At 41.6% G+C, this 20,603-nt stretch overlaps 1 long non-coding RNA gene across 1 annotated transcript in view; it reads right to left on the minus strand.

The window, feature by feature from the left end:
* Nucleotides 1-20,603, minus strand: part of LOC132398808 (uncharacterized) — a 64,635-nt gene that overhangs the window by 31,802 nt on the left and 12,230 nt on the right. The window contains exons 4-5 of the long non-coding RNA XR_009513801.1: nt 7,160-7,270; nt 3,574-3,698 (exon numbers count right to left, since the gene is read on the minus strand). This is a non-coding gene — a long non-coding RNA (uncharacterized LOC132398808). The remainder of the gene's footprint in view (nt 1-3,573; nt 3,699-7,159; nt 7,271-20,603) is intronic.

The raw sequence follows: 20,603 nt of genomic DNA on the forward strand, positions 1-20,603 counted from the left end.
GAAAGAAATCAGGAGAGCTAAAAAAGGGCATCAGGTTTCCCTAGCACACAAGGTGAAGGAGAATCTTAAATGCTTCTAGAGATACGTTAAGGGCAAAAGCAAGGGACAAAATTGGCCCTCTGGAAGATCAGAATGGTAATCTATGTGTGGAGCCAAAAGAGATGGGGAAGATCCTAAAATAAATTTTTGAATCTATATGTATTAGGAGACAGACACAGAGCCTATTGAAGTGAGGCAAAACAACTGCAAGGTCATGGACCCTATACAGATTACAGAGGAGGAGGTGTTTGCATTCTTGATGCAAATCAGGGTGGACAAATCCTCAGGGCCTGACACAGACCCTGTTGGAATCAAGTGCAGCAATTGCAGGAGGCCAAGCAGGGATATTTAAATCATCCTTTGTAAAAGGTGAAGATTGTACCAGAGGATTGGATGATAATGTTGCTCTGCTGTTTAAGAAAGGCTCTAAAAAAAACAGGAAAGTATAGGCTGGTGAGCCAGACACCAGTAGTGGGAAAGTCGCTTGGCATTCAAGATAAGGTAGTATGTAGGCCTCTGTTAGTCTCGATAGACCATGGATTTACACCTTGGAAAGTTTCCAGGGCGCAAGCCTGGGCAAGGTTTTTTTTTATGGAAGACTGGCAGTCGCCCAAGCTGCAAGTCTCCCCTCTCCACACCACCAATGTTGTCCAAGGGCATCAGGACCCATGCAGCTTGGCACCGGTGTCATCGCAGAGCAATGTGCGGTTAAGTGCCTTGCTCGAGGATACACACGCAGCCTCAGCCAAGGCTCGAACTAGCGACCTTCAGGTAACTAGACCAAAGCCTTCACCACTCCGCCACGCAGTGAGGTAGTAAAATGGATTAGACATTGAATTTGCAGGAGAATCCAGGTAGTGGTAATAAATAGTTGCCTCACTGACTGGAGGTCTATGACTAATGGAGTGACACAGGGATCAATGTGGGTCCATCTATATCAACGACCTGGATGATAATGTGGTTAACTTTATCAGCAAATTTGTGATGACACCAAGATTGGGGGTGTAGTGAATAACGAGGAAGACCATCAAAGTTTGCAGTGGAATCGGAGCCAGCTGGTAAAATGGGCGGAAAAATGGCAGGTGCAATTTAACGTAGGAGAGTATAAGGTGTTGCACTTTGGTAGGACATACTAGGGTAGGTCTTACACAGTGAGCAGCAGGACACTGAGGAGTGTGGGAGAACAAAGGAATCTGGGAATACAGGTCCTCTATTTATTGACAGTGGCATCACAGGTAGATAGGGTCATAAAGAAAGCTTTTGCCACATTGGCATTCATAGATCAAAGTATTAAGTACAGGATTTGTAATGAATTATGTTGAATTTGTATAAGATGTTGGTGAGGCCTAATTTGGAGTATTGTGTGCAGTTTTCATCACTATCTACAGAAAAGGGTTATAAGGATAGATTGAAAGGTTGGAACTTTTTTCCCTAGAAAGTAAAAGATTGAGGGCAGATTTGATAGAGGTATACAAAATGATGAGTGTTAGAGATAGACTAAGTGCAAGCAAGCTTTTATCCACTGAGGTTGGATGAGATTACAACTAGAGGTCGTAACTCCTCTTTAGATTTAGGTTTTCTTTGTACCATATTCCCTTACTTTCAGCTCTTTTTCTGTAAGTTTTATGGTTTCTTTTTGATGGGAATTACAGTATAGTTTTCGTATTAGGCATTATATATATTTTATATATATATATTTTTTTTTACAGCTCTGTGGGGTCAAACGCTCCGATTAATTGTTTTTTTACATATTGTAATGGTTGGCCTGGAGTTTTGTAGTTGGAGGGTGGGGAGGATAAAAACTTTATATGATTTTATTTTGGGTGCTGTTTCCTTATTGTTATGAATTATATATTTTATATGTTTATTTTGCACTGTATTAATCTTGATTTTATAGTTGGGCTTTTTGTTTGTAATTGTTTTGTAGAAACACATAAAAATTAATTTTGAAAAACTAGAGGTTATGGGTTAAGGATGAAATGTGAAACGTTTAAGGGAACATGAGGGGAAACTTCTTCACTCAGAGGATGCTGAGAGTGTATAACAAGCTGCCAGCACAAGTAGTGGTTACAATTTTGGTTTCAATGTTTAAGTGAATCTTGGATAGCTACATGGATGGGAAGGGTATGGAGGCCTATGGTCCATGTGCAGTTTGAAGGAACTGGGCAGTTTAAATGGTTTGGCACAAATTAGATGGGCCAAAGGACCTGTTTCTGTGTTATAGTGTTCTATGACTCTATGAAAACATTGCTGCATGGCACTCTGTACTTTGTTGAACCAGTTGACCATACATGTTTCTCTTGTCACTATCCCACTGAAGTATATAAAAAATGATTATTTTCTTAACCATCTGAACCATCCCTCAGCAGTAAACATTAATTGCTGTTAGATTATTGCAAGCTGCTGGGTTCCATTGTTTTCACCAGCAGCTGCTTTTATGAAATCCTCATTTGAAAACTTTGATCTTAGGGCCATCTTTCAAATGAGGCTACAATCAAACATTAACCACACCACTGCTTTCAATCAAGTCCATCACAGCAGTGTTATTTTAGGCTTTGATCTGATTCAGAGAATTCTTCCAAAGTGTAGAAAGAAACTACTTGAATAAAAAAGCATCATTCTGGCCGCTTCTTTTACAGACTGAGCACTCAGTAAATTGTGCAGTATCCGTCAGGGGAAAGGAATTGTTGACATTTCAAATCCAAACCCTGCATTAGGACTGATGGGTGAGAGAAAAGATAGCCAGCAAGCAGTATGAGGAGAGGTGAAGAGATGAGACAAGAATTATTAGTGTACTCAGGAGAAGTCAAGGATAACAGGCAGGTGGAGTCAGGTCTGGGATGGAGGGTTGGAGTTGTGAGACAGAGGTTAATGGATAATAAGTGGAGGCAGACAAAAATAAAAGGCAAATGGAGACAGGTGGGAGGATCAGAGGGTGAAGGTGGAGACAACTAGGAGTGCGATAAGCAAGAATGTAGAGACGATACCAGTGCTGGAATCTGATAAGCAGACAGAACCAGAATTAGATGGGGAAGATAGAGGATAGAGTGGATAAAATCTGTGGATAGCAAGTGGATGGAACCATGAGGGAGGGAGTTGGATAAAAATAGGAGGATCAGGGCTGGATTGGAAGAAGAATGGGGGGTGGGCAGGAGGTAAGGCTTAGCAGTGTTCATAATATTGGATTGTAGACCACCCAGGCAGAATATAAGGTGTTCTTCCTCCAGCTTGCATTGGGTCTCACTCTAGCAATGGAGAAAGCAGAGGATAGACAAGTCGTAGCTGAAAGGATAAGGGGAGTTGAAATAGCTGCAACTGGGAGCAAACTGCAAGTGATGAGTATTTGCACTTTCATATCCCCTCAAAAATTGAAGTACAAGTACAAGGCAGCATACCACCCAGAGTTCTTTCAGACAAGTCTGTAACATGCGGTGCGATTACTTAAGAGTCAGCAAAGAATAAGTCATAACTATGCCATGTAAATCAAATGCATGTTCTTTTAAATTCTTTTTATGGGTTTTTGACATCACTTACCAGGCCAACTTGTAATACTCATTCCTAAATGATCTTGAGAAGATAGTGATGAGCCATCTCCTTGAGCAATTCTTGTCCTTCTTCTGAGGATACTGTCTGTCCATAGCGGTTTAAGGTATGATGTGCTAGGATTTAGTCCCAATAATAAATTATCAGTAATACATCCCAATGTAGTTTGCACTCTTCCAATGCACCAAAGAATATACGTGTGTTAATGCTACACTTCATTCATTCCAAGGAAGAAAGGGTGGGAAAATTGTAGCAATATTCCCTATATTCAATGTTTCATACTTACTATAATTGTATTACTTGGTTATTTTTTTCCTTCTACATTATCATGTACTGCATTGAACTGCTGCTGCTAAGTTAACAAATTTCACGACATATGCCGGTGATAGTAAACCTGATTCCGATTAAGTGTTTGAGCGTATTTGCATGATGATTCCAGTGGAATGTGTTCTAGGACTTGAAAGCTCAAAGTACACATTGTACGCTAAAGTATTTTTGATTTCCATCAAGGACATCATTTCCAAGGAAGCACCTATTTTTGGCCTACTGAGAAAGGGCAAGGAGAATATGATTCATTGGATACTTCTTTCAGCCTTACTAATGTGTGCCAATGTATATAAATAGCAATTCGCTCTTCTGATTCAAGTCTCTGATTCACCACAAAACTTTATAAATACTTTTGGTTCCCAGATGATCTCTGTGCAGCCAACAGAAGGGTAATCTTTCTTATTGATTTTGGGAGAGACATAATTATTGCCAAACTAGTACTATGATATCTTTAACAAGCAGTCAAGAGAGCAGATTTAACAATCTTTTTGAAAGGTAGCTTATATGCTGTAGATCCTTTGCCATTCATTGTGAAGTATTTCTAGACTATATTTCTCTATTGATCTTTATATAAGCATTGGCAGGAAAATTATTTAATGTTTTATTGCAGGTGATTTTCCATTGATATTTTATTTGCATTTACAGCAAATGAGTATAAATTATTTATTTATTATTTGACTCTTTTATTCAATGACAAAGCATTTTCTATGACAACGATGTTTTTAATAAGAAAGAAGATTATTATCTCTCTTCACAAGTGAGTGCTGGGAGTATTAAAACTGTGGTTAAGGGGAACATTGGGATAGGGTAGTTGGGTGCTGGCTGGGAAATTGTGGGGATGTTGAGAGGTAAGAATTAGGAGATGAAATGGGGATTAGCAGGAGGAGACCATATCCTGCTGATTAGCCTCTTTTATTACCCTCCACCCCTTTCTAATCACTCACATGACTGAATCATGTGACCACCAGGCAACTTCCAACAGAGCAAATGGTTCAGAACCAATGATCGGCTATTTTGAAAGATGTGATGGGAGTGATAATATAATTCATCTTCATGGCCATGATCCTTCACTAGGACCTGAGAAACCAGAAATGGAGACAAATTTTCAGAGGGAGTTCAAAATCTTGGTTGTTCTACAGCCAAAGCTATGGCCCTGACACGCCCTTTTGTCCTGTGTTTCATTTGCCTTACTATCTTAAAATGAATGGAGATCTCCTATGTTCCCTCTCCTGCAGTGGGAATAGTAGGCTGTGGTTGATTAAAGGAGGAGTAGAGCACCTGAAGTGGAGCTCATCAGATAACAGCAGGTTATTGGCACAGACACCGAGCTTCAATATTTTAACCGTGACCTCTTGTAAGCAATCTCACAGCAGTCGTTCAACACATGGGGCTACCTTAATTTCTTGCTATCATCAGTCAACATCCAAGATGCATTAAATTTAAGTCAAGCCCATCCCCTCCGGATAAGGGCAGCAGAAGAAAAAATTTAATCTTCCATTAACATGGTGTTATATAGAATTTAAATCACAGACCACTCAGCCCATGTATCTATTTGAGATAGTGCTCCATATGAATCTTTGTTCAGATGCTTTCATCCCTTTCGTTTAGTAAAATCTATGATTCATTCCTGTCTCTAGTGGTTATTGATGATCTCAGTGTTCTTTACTTGAAATACTCCACATGTAGTGGATTCCACATCCTAGTTATTTTCCAGGTGAAGAAGTTTGTGCTGACTTCCCTCTAGGAAGATTTTAACTTTTGTTCTTCACAACAAACAAACTATCAATCTTTTGAAACCCTATTGAATCCTTTGGTAATCCCAACGGCCTCTATCAGATCATCGCTCATGCTCACCTTATGTAGAGAAGCCTCTCAGCTGGTACAATCTTCCTCAGCTTGACTTTTTGATGAACTGTACCTCATTTATTTGAAATGAATTGAATTGATTTTACAAAGTATTTCTTACATCCTTCACATACATGAGCAGTAAAAATCTTTACGTTATGTCTCCATCTAAATGTGCAATGTACAATTTATAGTAATTTATAATAAATAGTATGTACAACAGGACAGTCAATATGACATAGAAATGCAATTGTGTCAGCATGAGTTAAACAGTCTGATGGCCAGGTAGAAGAAGCTGTCCCAGAGTCTGTTGGTCCTGGCTTTTATGCTGCGGTACCATTTCCCAGATGGTAGCAGTTGGAACAGTTTGTGGTTGGGGTGCCTCAGGTCCCCAATGATCCTTCAGGCCCTTTTTACACATCTGTCTTTCTAAATGTCTTGAATAGTGGGAAGTTCACATCTATAGATGCACTGGGCTGTCTGCACCACTCTGCAGAGTCCTGCAATTGAGCGAAGCATTGTTCCTATACCAGGCAATGATGCAGTCAGTCAGGATGCTCTCAACTGTGTTCCTAAGGAAAGTTCTTGGGATTTGGGGGCCCAGACCAAACTTCTTCAACCATCTGAGATGAAAGAGGCACTGTTGTGCTTTTTTTACCACAAACCCGGTATGTAATGACCATGTGAGTGAGATCTTTGGTGATGTTTATGCCCAGGAGCTTAAAGCTGTTCATCCTCTCAACCCCAGATCCATTGATGTTTATAGGAGCTCGCCTGTTTCCATTCCTTCTGTAATCCACAACCAGCTTCGTTGTTTTTGCAACATTGAGGGAGAGATTGTTTTCTTGACACCACTGCGTCAGGGTGACGTCTTCTCTATGGGCTTCTTTATTATTTGAGATTAGGTCAATCAGTGTAGTGTCATCAGCAAATTTAGTTAGCAGATTGGAGCGATGGGTGGCAAATCAGTCAGGGGTATACAGACAGTAAAGGAGGGGGCTTAGTACACTTAGTATTTTGCCTCTCCAAAGAGAGGGAATCAGTTTTTGACTTCAGTTGTGTTTGTTAGATTTCATTTAAATTAGAATCTCATTCTGAAATAAAGTAGCTCTCAAGAAAAAAAGGTCTTCCTCCTTCTCTTTTGATTTGCACAGTACTTTGTAAGGATAAAGTGATTGATAATTACTCTGTTGATGATTATCTCTGTATGTGATGGTTTTAAGCAATTCTTAGTAATGTTTCTATGAATTCTATAGCTACTTCCATCATCCAAATGCAGAATTATTTTTTCTGTGGCAAAATTTTAACTCATCACTGTAAGGTGCTATATTTGTAGGGAGAAAAATTTACTTTTAGTAACTAGTCCTCAAATTAGTTAAAATTATCGACCACAGATTGTCCTCACCTGGATAATGAAATCCAATTTCTTCCTCCAAGAGTTCTTCATTCAGTACTTTCATGAACTTAAGGAGACACCGAAAATGCTGAGGACAATAATCCACAGATCATGCAGTATCTGCAAAAAGAGATTTAAAAAAAATAAATTTTCTGGTCAAAGACCCTTTACCAGAAATAAAAAAATAAGAGATAGTGCAGGAGTGGTGACAAGACACTGACTGGCTGAAGTCAGAATTGCCCAATTTACAGAGCTATCTGGCAGGTGGATAAATGATCACAGTGAGTGAGGGCAACAAGATGAAAAATGATGTGTAAAGCAGTGAAAAGAAGGCCTGAGCCATTGCTGGTTTTTGACCAGAAACATTAACATTTTATTCTTGCACTAATACTGCCTCAACTGTAAAGTATTTCTCTAGCATGTTCTGCATCTATTCCAGATTTCCAGATTCAGCAGTTTTTTTGGTTTTCCACTACTGGGAGCAAAGGAGAGATGGGTGCATGTTGGTACATGCCAGACCTTGGCCCAGGTCTCTGAAAGTGAAGAGCTCAGCATGAACCCATTCCACCTCAATCTATTCCCATGATTAATTAAATCTTAAAGCTAAGGTGAAGCCAGCCCAGATAGATTGAAAGGACAGGGTGTCAGTCAGGATGAGGACTGATTTTACCCATTCTCTACAATGGTCCTCTTCTTGGCTCTGAGGCTAGGAAGATTGATGCACCATCAATAACTCTCTCTGAGTCGTAAAGGCGAGATATCGGCTTTTATTGACTGGAAGAAGGAACAAACAGTGGTTGACCACCGTACTACATCCTGGAGACTGAGAGGCTGGGCTCAGGCCTCAATCGCCTTTATATCGGGGTCTGTGGGAGGAGCCACAGGAGCAGTCAGCAGGGGGCGTGTCCAGACAGGTATATGTAGTTCACCACAAAGCCTGCCCCAGCTGCTGCGCTCCATGCCCGCTAATATGATGAACTGATAAGCAAGGCTTTGGGCCTACTCCAGGCTGCTCTGGGGTTTGGACCTGAGGACTCATTTTTGATTTGGAATGCTGTTGTTCACTTGTTTGCGCGACTTGTGTTTTTTTTTTCATTTTCTCTTGTGTATCAAGTGTTGGTCTTTTATTTTTAATTACATTGTTTTTCTGTTTAAATTGGGTTCTTTCAGTTTTCTTGCTTTGTGGCTACCTGTGAGCAAGCAAATCTCAAGGTTATATAATTTATACATTCTTTGATAATAAAAGTACTTGAATCTAGAATCTCTGTTTTTGTATTCTTTAAAGGCCCTGTAACTGTCAAAAATGACATTTTTCATGCACATGCTCATCTGATGTGAAGTACTGGCAGCTTTTGTTCCTGTAACATTCATCAGTAACAATCAAGCCAAACACGTCCTGAAATTTTGTCGATCTAATGCCAATGCTGTCATTTTAGAACTCCACACCTCAGTCTACTATACTCCCATCATCTCAGACATCTGAATACAGCAATAGGGTTATTGCATCCACTTTCCCCCTCCCATTGCCTCCACCCCACTCTCAAGCTCCGCCTTTCTATATTTAGCTAAAGTTTAAATGGACTACACAAGTTGTGTGACACTTGCAAAAGGCCTTTTTTTTAATAAAAAAAAGAGTTAATGACTTCTGCACAGAATGGTTGCTCCCAGAACAGGTGTGAGGCTGAGCTTTCCTCGTTGCATGGAGATGACTGGGAGAATGAGGTCATTCAGAATGTTTCCAGCATTAGCAAAGGGGAAAATTGCCTTTTCACTCTCAGTCCTGATGCAAGATTCCAATGCAAAACACCGCTAATTTATTTCCTCTCACAGATGCTGCGTGACTCATTGAGTTCCTACAGAACACTGCATGTCAGACTGTATAGCTTGCACTCTCAGAGATAGGTCTGAGTTTGGTCTAAAAGACTCACAGGGTTGAAGAAACTAGATTTGAAAAGCCTTTTGGTTTGGGTGTAAGATTGCAACCTTCATGGATGTGGCAGCAGAAGACAGGGAAATCTGTCCTGTGTCAGCCACATGAGATCATTTTCCAGTCCCAGGACAACTCTAAAAGCTATCATCCAAAAACAAGGGTAGATTTGTGTGACCGCAAATGGAGCATGTCAGTGTTATAAATGACCTACTATCATTCCCCTTGCAAGAGTCAAAGTACTATTCTTATCAAAAGAAAGGACATGTAAAAGAACGCACAAGATAACAGATACAAGTGTATCGATTGCAACTTCAACACATAAAAAATGAGTTTGTACTAAAATAACACAAAAAAACCAATCCGAACTGAGATGAAAGATCAGTCATGATCATATTGAATGGTGCGGCAGATACAAAGATATGGAATGCCCACCCTGCTTCTATATTTTTATTTCATTCTTGGGGGAGGCACTGAAAATAGACAGAGGCTAGTTATCAAGCCCTGAAACTAATTGTGCAGATGTGTTTAATGTTGAAAATTGAACTCTGTCATTATTACAGCATAAATCACCAGATGTCAGGAGGGAAAGTTCAGCTTTTCACACTGGAGTTTGTGTGTAAAGATTTATCACAAACGGCGAATTAAATTGCTGATGTGTTTCAGTAAGAGTGATAGCTCGTGCAATTCCATGAACGCACCTTGAGAGGAGGAAGTAGAGCTGTAGCCATAGAGCACCACAGAAAAGGACGCTTTGCCCTTCCAGTCCATAATGAACTGTTATTCTGCCTGCTACATAGACCCACACCTGGACCGAAGCCCTCCTTACTCCTCTTACCTATGTAGTTGTTATCCATAGGAATAAGCAAGATGGGTATCCAAATAAGACCTTACAGCTATCTACAATGGTATGTTTGACCTATTAACCAAAGTGGGGAAATCCAATGGTCATTCCAAGCAACTTTAGGAAAAAGATTATAGATAACATACATCTAGAGGACCAATCATAATTAAGGTCATTACCAGGACTTTGGGCATTGGCTGAACATTGATGAAAAGTTAGAGGAAGCTGCATCGATGTGCACACTCTCTCAGCAGTGTAGGGCAATCCCATCTAAGGTCATGGAAATGGCCAATTTGTCCAATCCAATGAGCCTACATTGACTTTTGCCAAAAATTGCCTCCTTTAAAATAAATTCAACTCAAACACATGGAAACTGGTACAACTTATATATTGAACAATGGGCTTGGATATCTGTGGATGAAATATTAGCAGAATTACTGTTGACAAGTCATTGACAGAAAAACTGTTTCAAGTCATCTAAAAGAACTTCAGGAATGACAGTCCAGACTCCAGACCACCCAGCAGCTGTAAGCTCAGAAGAGTCCACCAATATCTTAGGAAACAGTTGCTGGAGAGGGATGTGGGTAAAACTGAAACACAGGGCCCTATGGCACACTTCCCCACCATCCACCTGGTTAATATACAGTCCCTGCAAAATAAAATTGAAAAGGTCCGAGCTAGACTGCAGAGCCAGAGGGAAATCAGAGACTGCTGTGTACTCTGCAACACAGATAAATGGCTCAACTCCAGCACTCCAGACACCATACTCCAGTCCAAGGGCTTCATCATCAACCACATGGACAGGGATAGGCAGAGGCAATGGCATTTGTTTCATGATTAATTCACTATGGTGCACAGATGTGCACTTCACCTCAGCCCTGCTCCCCGGAGGTGGAGCATCTGGCAGTCAAATGTTATCCAGTGTGGAGAGATTTCTCTTATCTGCTGAGTGAGCTCTCTAACGTCATATGGTGGCAGTGTGCACTCCACCCTTGGCAAATGTTAAGCTTGCTCTGGAATAACTGAGTACCATGCTTAACAGAGACAGTGCATCCTGGTGCCCTCCTAATCATTGCAGGAGACTTCAACATTGTCAGCTTGAAGAAGTCTCTGAACATCTACGACCAGCGCATCACCTGCGGATCACTGTCACACCACCATCAAGTACACTTTTCATGCCATGGAGATCCTATATTTTGGCTAGTCTGATTGCCTAGCCAGATTTCTATTCCCTGTGTAAAGGCAGAAACTAAAGACTACATTAACAATGGTGAAGAGCATGAAGATATGTTCAAGAAAGATGGGAGAGCATTTACAAGGGGGCTTTGAATCAGCAGACTGCAGCATATTCAGGGATCCATCGCCAGATCTATACGAATATAACATGGCCATCACAAACTTCATCAATTATGTGACTTGAACAAGAAACCAAAAGCCCTGGATAAACCACTGCATGTAAGGAGTTGAACGAATGGATGAACTAATTGACTTTATTTCTTACGTCCTTCACATACACAAGGAATAAACATTTTTACTTTATATCTCCATCTAATTGTGCAATGTGAAATCATAGCAAATCATGATAAATAGAACAGTCAATGTAATATTAAATCAGTGTGAGTTAATTGGACTGATAGCCTGGTGGAAGAAGTTGTCTCGGAGCCTGTTGGTCCTGGCTTTTATGCTGTGATACCATTTACCGGATGGTAGCAACTGGAATAGATTGTGGTTGGGGTTACTCAGGTCCTTAATGATCCTTCAGGCCCTTTTCTCACATCTGTCTTTGTAAATGTCCTGAATCATGGGAAGCTCACATCTACAGATATGCTGGGCTGTCCGCATCACTTTCTGCAGAGTCCTGTGATTGAGGGAGGTACAGTTCCCATACCAGGCTGTGATGCAGCTGGTCTGGATGCTCTCAATTGTGCCCCTGTAGAAAGTTCTTAGGGTTTAGGAGCCCATATCAAACGTGCTCAACCTTCTGAGATGAAAGAGACGCTGTTGAGCCTTTTTAACCACACAGCCTATGTGTACAGACAACATGAGGTCCTTGGTGATGTAGATGCCACATCAACCCCAACCTCTCAACCCCAGATCCATTGATGTCAATAGGGGTTAGACTGTCTCCATTCCTCCTGTAATCCACAATCAGCTCCTTTGTTTTTGCAACATTGAGGGAGAGGTTGTATTCTTGACACCACTGTGTCAGAGAGATGACTTCTTCCATGTAGGCCACCTCATTATTGTTTGAGATTAAGCCAATCAATGTAGTGTCGTTGGCAAATTTAATTAGCTGATTAGAGCTGTGGGTGGTGATACCGTCATGGGTATAAAGGGAGTAAAGGAGGGGACTTTGTACACAGCCCCGAGGGGCACCTGTGTTGAGAGTCGGAGGGGTGGAGGTGAGAGAGCCCACTCTTAACACCTGCTGGCAATCTGACAGGAAGCCCAGGATAGAGCTGCACAAGGCAGGGTCAAGGGCGAGGTCTCTGAGCTTCCTGTCGAGCCTGGAGGGAATTACGGTGTTGAATGCTGAAGTGTAGTCCAAGAACAGCATTCTCGCATAAGCATCCTTTTTCTCCAGGTGTGTAAGGACAATGTGTAGAGCAGTGGCCATTACATCGTCTGTCAATTGGGTATGTCGATAGGTGAATTGTACGGGGTCCAGTTTGTGTAGTAGCAAGCTGCAGATGTAGTCCTTGACCATTTGCTTATTATTGACGTGAGTGCGACAGGACACCAGTCATTCAGGCATGTTACCTTGGTCTTTTTTGGTACAGGGACAATGGTGGATAATTTGAAGCAGGACAGCACTCTACATTGGGAGAAGGAAAGATTAAAAATGCCTGTAAACACACCTGCCAGTTGTGCTGCGCACATCCTGAGTATCCGCCCTGGGATGCCGTTCATTCCTGCAGCCTTGCAACTGTCTACTCATTGGAGACATCTGTGTACCTCAGACTCAGAGATGACCAGGTTGCAGGTTATAGCAGTGGCTTGCCTCGGAGGCTGAGAGTTAGCGACATCAACTGAGCGTAAAAACGATGGAGCTCATCTGGGAGAGAGGCTATGATGTTGGCGGCACCACAACGTTTGGCTTTGAAGTCTGCGACGGTATGCAAACCTCACCACAAGTCATGTGTGCTACTTGCAGTGAATCTTGACTTAATTTTGTCCCTTTATTATTGTTTTGCAGCCGTGATGGCTTTGCGCAGATCGAAGCTGCTTTTCTGGAGCTCCTGCTGATTGCTGGCAGTATAAGCCCTGTGTCACATGGTAAGTGCTGCTCGCACAGAACTATTGATCCAGGGTTTCTGTTTCGGCAAGACCCTGGCCGACTTCTGGCAGACAACATCGTTGTTGCACTTCCAGAGGAAGCGCATCACTCCATTTGTGAACTCAGAGAAATAGTCATCATGGAAAACCTTCCAGTCAATGTCTTTGAAGCAGTCCTGCAGCATGGAGACCGACTGGTCAGACCAACAGTGGACAGTTTTAACTATGGCTCCCTCATGTTTCAGCTTCTGCCTGTATGTCAGCAAAAGCAGGATCGAAGAGTGATCTGATTTTCCAAAAGCTGGGCGAAGGAGAGCTTTGTAAGAGTTGTGGAAAGGAGTGTAGAAGTGGTCAAGTGTGCTATCTCCATGAGTGGTCACCTGAGTGTACTGACAAAACTTCAGAGAGACTTTCGTCAGCGAAGCTCCATTAAAGACATCAATGACGATGAAGGCAGCCACTGGGTGTGCAGTCTCCAGCCAGTTGATGGTCTCATACAGTTCCTTGAGAGCCTGGTTGGTATCAGCCACCAGCGGAATGTACACCACTGTGATGATAACAGTTGTGAACTCCCTGTGCAGCCAGTAAGGTCTGCACAGCAGCACCAAGTATTCCAGGTCTGGGGAACAAAAGGATTTAAGGGCATGCACATTCCAGGGGTTGCACCTCTCCTCCTTTACTCTTCCCAGCGAGGTTTTTTTGACCTGTCCGCCCAGAACAGGGAGAACCTAGAGGGTTCGATAACGTAGTCCAGTATCTCCTCCGTCAGCCAGGTCTCCACGAAGTACAAAACAAGGCATTCCTTTGTTTCCCGCTGACAGGAAATTCTGGCTCTCAGTTCACACAACTTGTTGTCCAGGGACTGGACGTTAGCCAGGAGTATGCTAGGGAGCAGTGGCCGATTAGAACACCGTCTCAGCCTCACCAGGTCGCCGACCCTTCTCCCTCGCCTCTGGCACAGCTTCCGAGGTAGTCGCGCAAGAAGGTGAAACCTTGCAATGCACTGGGCCTCAACAGTGTACTGTCAGAAAAACAACTGCCAACCAAATGGCTAGAATGTTCAAGAACTTTTTCAACCCCTCACTGCTTCAAAAGGGCAGCAAACATACAGTGCCCAAGAAGAGCAGAGTGAGATGCCTCAACATCTGTCAAATGGTAGAACTCACCTTTAGGACCTGACTGACCTGCAAGGACCTGGACCTGTTGTAATTAGCCTATTACTGTACAGGTCTACAGTGAAAGCAGACTCATAGGCTCTCCATTCTGTTTGGAAGCAGCAGAGACAGCAGAACATACATCAAGCTGTTGTTTATTGATTACACCTTGGCGTTCCATACCATCATCCCTTCAGTATTAATAACCAAACTTCTAAATATGGGTGGCTGTACCTCCTTCTACAACTAAGTCCCAGTTTCCTCATCACAAAAACGAAGTCATTGAGGATAATATTTTCTCCTCACTGACAATCAACACAGACTCCTCTCAATGGTATATACTTAGACCACTGCTCTTCTCTCTCTACACTTAGTACTGAGTGGCTAAGTGTAGATCAACACTATTCATAAATCAACCAGTAATACCACAGTGGGTGGTAAAATCTAAGATGGTCAAAAGGAGGACTATATGAGTGAGATAGGTTAGCTGGTTGAGTGGTGTCACAACAACAACCTTACATTCAATGTCAGCAAGACTGAGGAATTGATTCAACATTGAGGACATCTTCAAGGTGCAATGCCTCAAGAAGCCAGCATCAATTATTAAGGGCCCTCAACGTCCAAGACTTGTAATCAGAGAGCTTGTAGAACTCCACACAAAGATTTAGGAATAAGCTCTTGCTCTCTGAATAGTCTATGTACTCATAACACTACCTCATCATTCCTTTTTTGCACTAAATATTTTGAGGATTTTTGAAATTTTATGTTTTTGAATTGTACTGCTGCCCCAAAACAGCAAATTTCATAACAGATAAGACAGAGTTTATAAATCTATTCCTGATTATGACTTTGACTGTAAACTATGATTCCTTCTGTACATTTTTTCTGAGATTTTTTGTCAGTTAGTGGCATCTATTTTCTGAAGTTATTTAGTTTCACAATGAATTAAATAGCTAACTTCACCATTCATGTACAATACCAAAACAAAATTGCTTACCCACCTCTCCAAATAAAGTTTCCAGCACATAGTTTTAGGGTTAGATATGGGAGCCAGTTGCCTTACAACTTGCGTCTACTGGATATTACCCAACCCGTGCATCAAAAAATTAAATGCAATTACTCCTGCAAAATTGCTGAAAGAACTCATGCTAGGGTCTTAAAAGACAACTCAGACAATTTACCTTCACCTGTTGTTATTTGATAAGGTTAATTCAACACCTCTGAGCCATCAAGATAAATGCCTTTACCTGATAGCTGCAAAGTAAAGTTAAAAAAAACCTTGTCATTATAAATAGCCTTTCATGATCAGAGTCAATGATCCAAATGGATCTTAATCATTAAGTAAATTTAATCACTGCTTAAGGTGGGAAAAAGAAAAGCCAAATTATACACAACAGAACTCTACAAACAACAATCAAGTGAAAGATCAGATGATCTGTTTTCTTTACTGCTGTTAATTGAAGGATAAATATTGGTCAGAGTTCTTTTGTTTTTCCTTTAACATCAGTCTTACAGGGCAGCAGGCCTTAGTTTTATGTAACACACACAAAATGCTGGAGTAGCACAACAGGCCAGGCAGTGTCTATGCAGAAGAGTGAACAGTCAATGTTTCAGGCTGAAATCCTTCATCGGGACTTGGTTTTATGAATTGAAAGGATCATTAGTTTATGTGGCACAGAAGAAGGTCATTCTCCCAATCATGTCTGGCCTGGCATTTTGAAATTATCCAATTAATGATAGCTTTCTTTCTTTCCATATACCCATGCATTTTACTTCTCTGATATGAAGGCTTCAATGTACTCTAATTCCTATGCTTCCAGGTTTTACTATTCTTGAAATAACAGTGTGACATATAAAACAAGTCTCCTATTTGGTGCTTTTACAATTATTCTGCATCTGTGTCTCCTAGCTACCAAACATCCTGCCAGTTTAGTTAGCCTATCAAGATACATCCAAAATGAGCACTTCCCACAGGGTTGCCCTAAAGTTTAGGTCTAGATTACTTTGCTCAAGTCTCTGGGATATCTTCTTTCTTTGGAAAGGGTCCATAGGTGGCAGAAATAATGCTCGAAGCTCTGCAGTTAGCACTCCTTAGAGACAATCTGAATGATATAATCTGCTGAGCTGCTGTAATTATTAATTACCAGCAACATCAGCTGAAAATGAAGGTACAAGTAGCAAGAGAAATTTACATTCATTAAGATCCTACTTGCCAGTGCATGGCTTGAAGCATTTATTTCATTGAACTTACGGCTCAAGTTAACTAATAGTTTGTGAAGCCTTGGCACCAATCTTAGAAATAAGTGACCTTCTTGAGTAACAAGTGCACTATATTAAGGCACTGATCAATCACTAATGACTTTCTTTGCATGCACAAGCAAGTTTTAAATGCATACGTCATTTGGAAGATTCATTTGGGATGTTAGAGTTCACATAACTCAGGAACTCCAATGCAATCACCATTTTGTAATTATATACAGCCACAGTCACTTGGATGAAAGATTAAATACAGTGATGTAACAGATTCTGTGAGACTAGTTCTCCCTCTAGTCCTGGTTAGTATTTGATCCCCCAACTAAAGTCACTAAAAGCAGATTATCTGACAATTACCTCCACAAAGTTCTGTTGTCAGCACCTTCCCAAATCTACGATCTGTGGGATTGAGCATTGCTGGTGTTTAGAAATGGGTTGACTGAGAGGGATTCATGGAGTGCAAACCAAGAAAGCACTCCCTCCCTCCAGCTGCAGCCTGTCTGTATAAAAACCGACTGGACAGAGATGTACAGAAACTTCTTTGCACAGAAGACTGTAACATTTCAGAATTTGCCACCTCAGAGGATATTGCAAGTGGATATTGAATACCTGTGGATATTAAAAGTGGAAGTAAACAGATCTCCTGATACCAAGGGAATCAGGAAAAAGGAGAGCAGCTAAGAAAATGAACTTCAGGCTCAAGGCATGGTAGGGTCATGTTAAACTGCAGGCCAAGCTTAAAAACATGGCAGTTCTTCACGTACCCGCAAGCATTCATCCATGCCACTTATTACCATGACACTTGGAAATATACAATTTTCCATTATTGCCTGCTTAAATATTGGTACTCCATTTATGTTATAAAAAATGGAATAGGGATTACCATGAAGAGAAAGTACACTGGCTCACGCAACACACACTAAATGCTGGTGGATCGCAACAGGTCAGGTAGCATCTATAAGGAGAAGCACTGTCGACGTTTTGGGCTGAAACCCTTCATCAGGACTAGCTGAAAGGAAAGATAGTAAGAGATTTGAAAGTAGGAGGGGGAGGGGAAAATGCGAAATGATAGGAGAAGACCAGAGGGGGTGGGGTGAAGCTGAGAGCTGGAAAGGTGATTGGCAAAAGGGATACAGAGCTGGAGAAGGGAAAGGATCATGGGATGGGAGGCCTAGGGAGAAAGAAAGGGGGAGGGGAGCACCAGAGGGAGATGGAGAACAGGCAGCGTGATGGGCAGAAAGAGAGAGGGAAAAAAAAGGAGGGGGGAGAAAAACTAAATATATCAGGGATGGGGTTGTCACAATTTCACCTCCCCTTCCTAATTTCAAATCTCTTACTATCTTTCCTTTCAGTTAGTCCTGATGAAGGGTCTCAGCCCAAAACGTCAACAGTGCTTCTCCCTATAGATTCTACCTGACCTGCTGCATTCCACCAGCATTTAGTGTGTATTGCTTGAATTTCCAGCATCTGAAGATTTCCTCATGTTTACACTGGTTCGCTATCATTCTCCAAAAAGAAAATATACATATAGTGGTAACTTTATTATTAAGTACACCTGCCCATTATTTCAAATATCTAATCAGCCAACCATGAGGCAGACATGATCAAAAGGTTCAGTTGTTGTTCAGATCAAACATCAGAATGGGGAAGAAAGTGATTTAAGTGACTTTGACCGTGGAATGGTTATTGGTGCCAGGCAGGTTAGCTTGAGCACCTCAGAATCTGCTGATCTGCTGGGTTTTTCCACACAGAGTTTACAGAGGATGGTGTAAAAAACAAAAATAAATCATCAATAGAGCAGTGGTTCTGTGATAAAAATGCTTTTGATGCGAAAGATCAATGAGGGAGGTCAGAGATTAACCAGACTGGTTCAAGCTGACAGGAAGGAGACAGTAACTCAAATAACCGCACGTTACAGCAGAGGTGTGCAGAAGAGCATCTCTGAACACACCACATGTTGAACCCTGAAGTGGATGGGCGAGATCGGAAGAGAACCATGAACATGCTCTCAGTGGCTACTTTATTGGGTAAAGGAATAAAGTAGCAAATGTGTGCAGATAGGTAATAAATGCAGACCTCACCCTAAATGTGTAAATGCTGTAAATGAATAAAATTAAAATCCTACTGCCTCTTGTTGGAGCTTGCAATTTATAAGTTGGCAGTTGTGATCCTGAAGTTGCTGCACTTTTCGTGAGATCGCAAGGAGACATTGGCAAGTGCCTTGTGGGAGCAGGGACAGTTGGGGCATTCTGCATGCCTGAGACCATGGGGGACTTGGGCACATGGCGAGGTCCAATAAAAAGAAACCAGGTGTATGTGGCAAATGAGGGAATGGCCACTGTGTGAGTGGATCAGTGTGTGAATGGGGGTTTGAGGCTTTGGCGCAAAGAGGCTTAGGTGGATGGAGGTAGAGTCTCTAAGTAGGAGTCCTTTATTTGTCTATTAGTGTACAGCTGGTGCAGTCAGAATGGGTCCAGGGTCATTGGTGTGGTCTTTGTGTCAGATGTAGGAAGTCTGAGAGTACTCCAGTCTCCCTAATAATCACATCTGGGTGAGGTGTATCCAGCTGCAGCTTCTTACAAAATATTTTAAGGAACTGGAAAACAGCTAGATGACCAGAAACTCATAGGGGAGAATCAGGATGAGATAGATAAGATGTAGAGGAAGGTAGTCATCTCTAAGTTGCAGGAGACAGGTAGCTGTGTGACTGGACTGTCAGGAGAGGAAAAGCGAATAGGCAGAATAGGGGAGCACATGTCACAATTCACTACAATAATAAGCATACCACTAGTCACCAGCAGCCAATCAAAAAAAGCCCCCATTATTCACACTCTTTGCCTCCTGTCCGTCAGCCAATCTGGTATCTTTCCGATAATCCCAGGGACATTAAGCAACCTCATGTGTGGCACCTTGTGAAAGGCCATCTGAAAATCCAAACAGCATCCACTGACTGTCTATGCTGTCTATGATTTCCTCAAAGAATTCCAAAAGATTTGTCAAGCAAGATTTCCCCGATGGAAACTGTGCTGACTTTGGCATATTTTGTCATGTGCCTTCAAGTACCCCAAAAGCTCATCATTAATAATAGGCTCCAATATCCTTCCAACCACTGAAGTCAATTTAACTGGCCTATAATTTCCTTTCTTCTGCCTTCCTCTCTTCTTAAAGAGTGGAGTGACATTTGTAATTTTCCGGCCCTCTGGAAACATTCCTGAATCTAGGGATTCTTGAAAGATAACTACCAATGCTGCCACAATCTCTTCAGCTACCTCTTTCAGAACCCTGGGTGTTGTTCATCTCGACCAGCTGACTTATCTACCATCAGACTTTTCAGCTTCCTGACCACATTCTCTTTAATACCAATGATGCTTACTTCCGCTCCCTTAAACTTTCCCATTTCTGGCTTCCACACTTGAGTGGGATCTAGAATTAGCCATGATGTAATGGCAGAGCAGACTCAATGGGCTGAATGGCCTAATTCTGCTCCTATGGCTTATGGACTTATGCTAAAGACAGATGAAAATTACTTATTCAGTTCATCTGTCAATTCTTTGTTCCCATTACTGTATCTGCAGCATTATTTTCCAGCACTCTGATGTCAACTCTCGTCTCTCTTTTACTTTTTATGTATCTGAAAAAAAATTGTATCCTCTTTTATATTATTGGTTGGCATATCTTTTCTCTCCTTAATGGTTTTTAGTTGCCTTCTGTTCTTAAAAGTTTTCTATTCCTCTACCTTCCCATTATTATATGCCCTCTCTTTTGCTTTTATGCCGTCTTTGACTTCCCTTGACAGCCATGGTTGCTCCCAGAAACTCCAGCCATTGCTGAATCTGCTGCCATACCTGCTGGTGTTCCCTTTCAATCAATTTTGGCCAGTTTCTCTCTGATGCCACTGTAATTCCTTTTAGTCCTCTGTAATACTGATGTCTTACTTCAGTTTCTCTCTCTCAAACTCTCTTTCAAAACTCCTTAGATTCTGGATTAGTTCCTGAGGAT

Source organism: Hypanus sabinus, chromosome 9 (genome assembly GCF_030144855.1).
Source record: "Hypanus sabinus isolate sHypSab1 chromosome 9, sHypSab1.hap1, whole genome shotgun sequence".
Classification (NCBI taxonomy): Eukaryota; Metazoa; Chordata; class Chondrichthyes; order Myliobatiformes; family Dasyatidae; genus Hypanus; species Hypanus sabinus.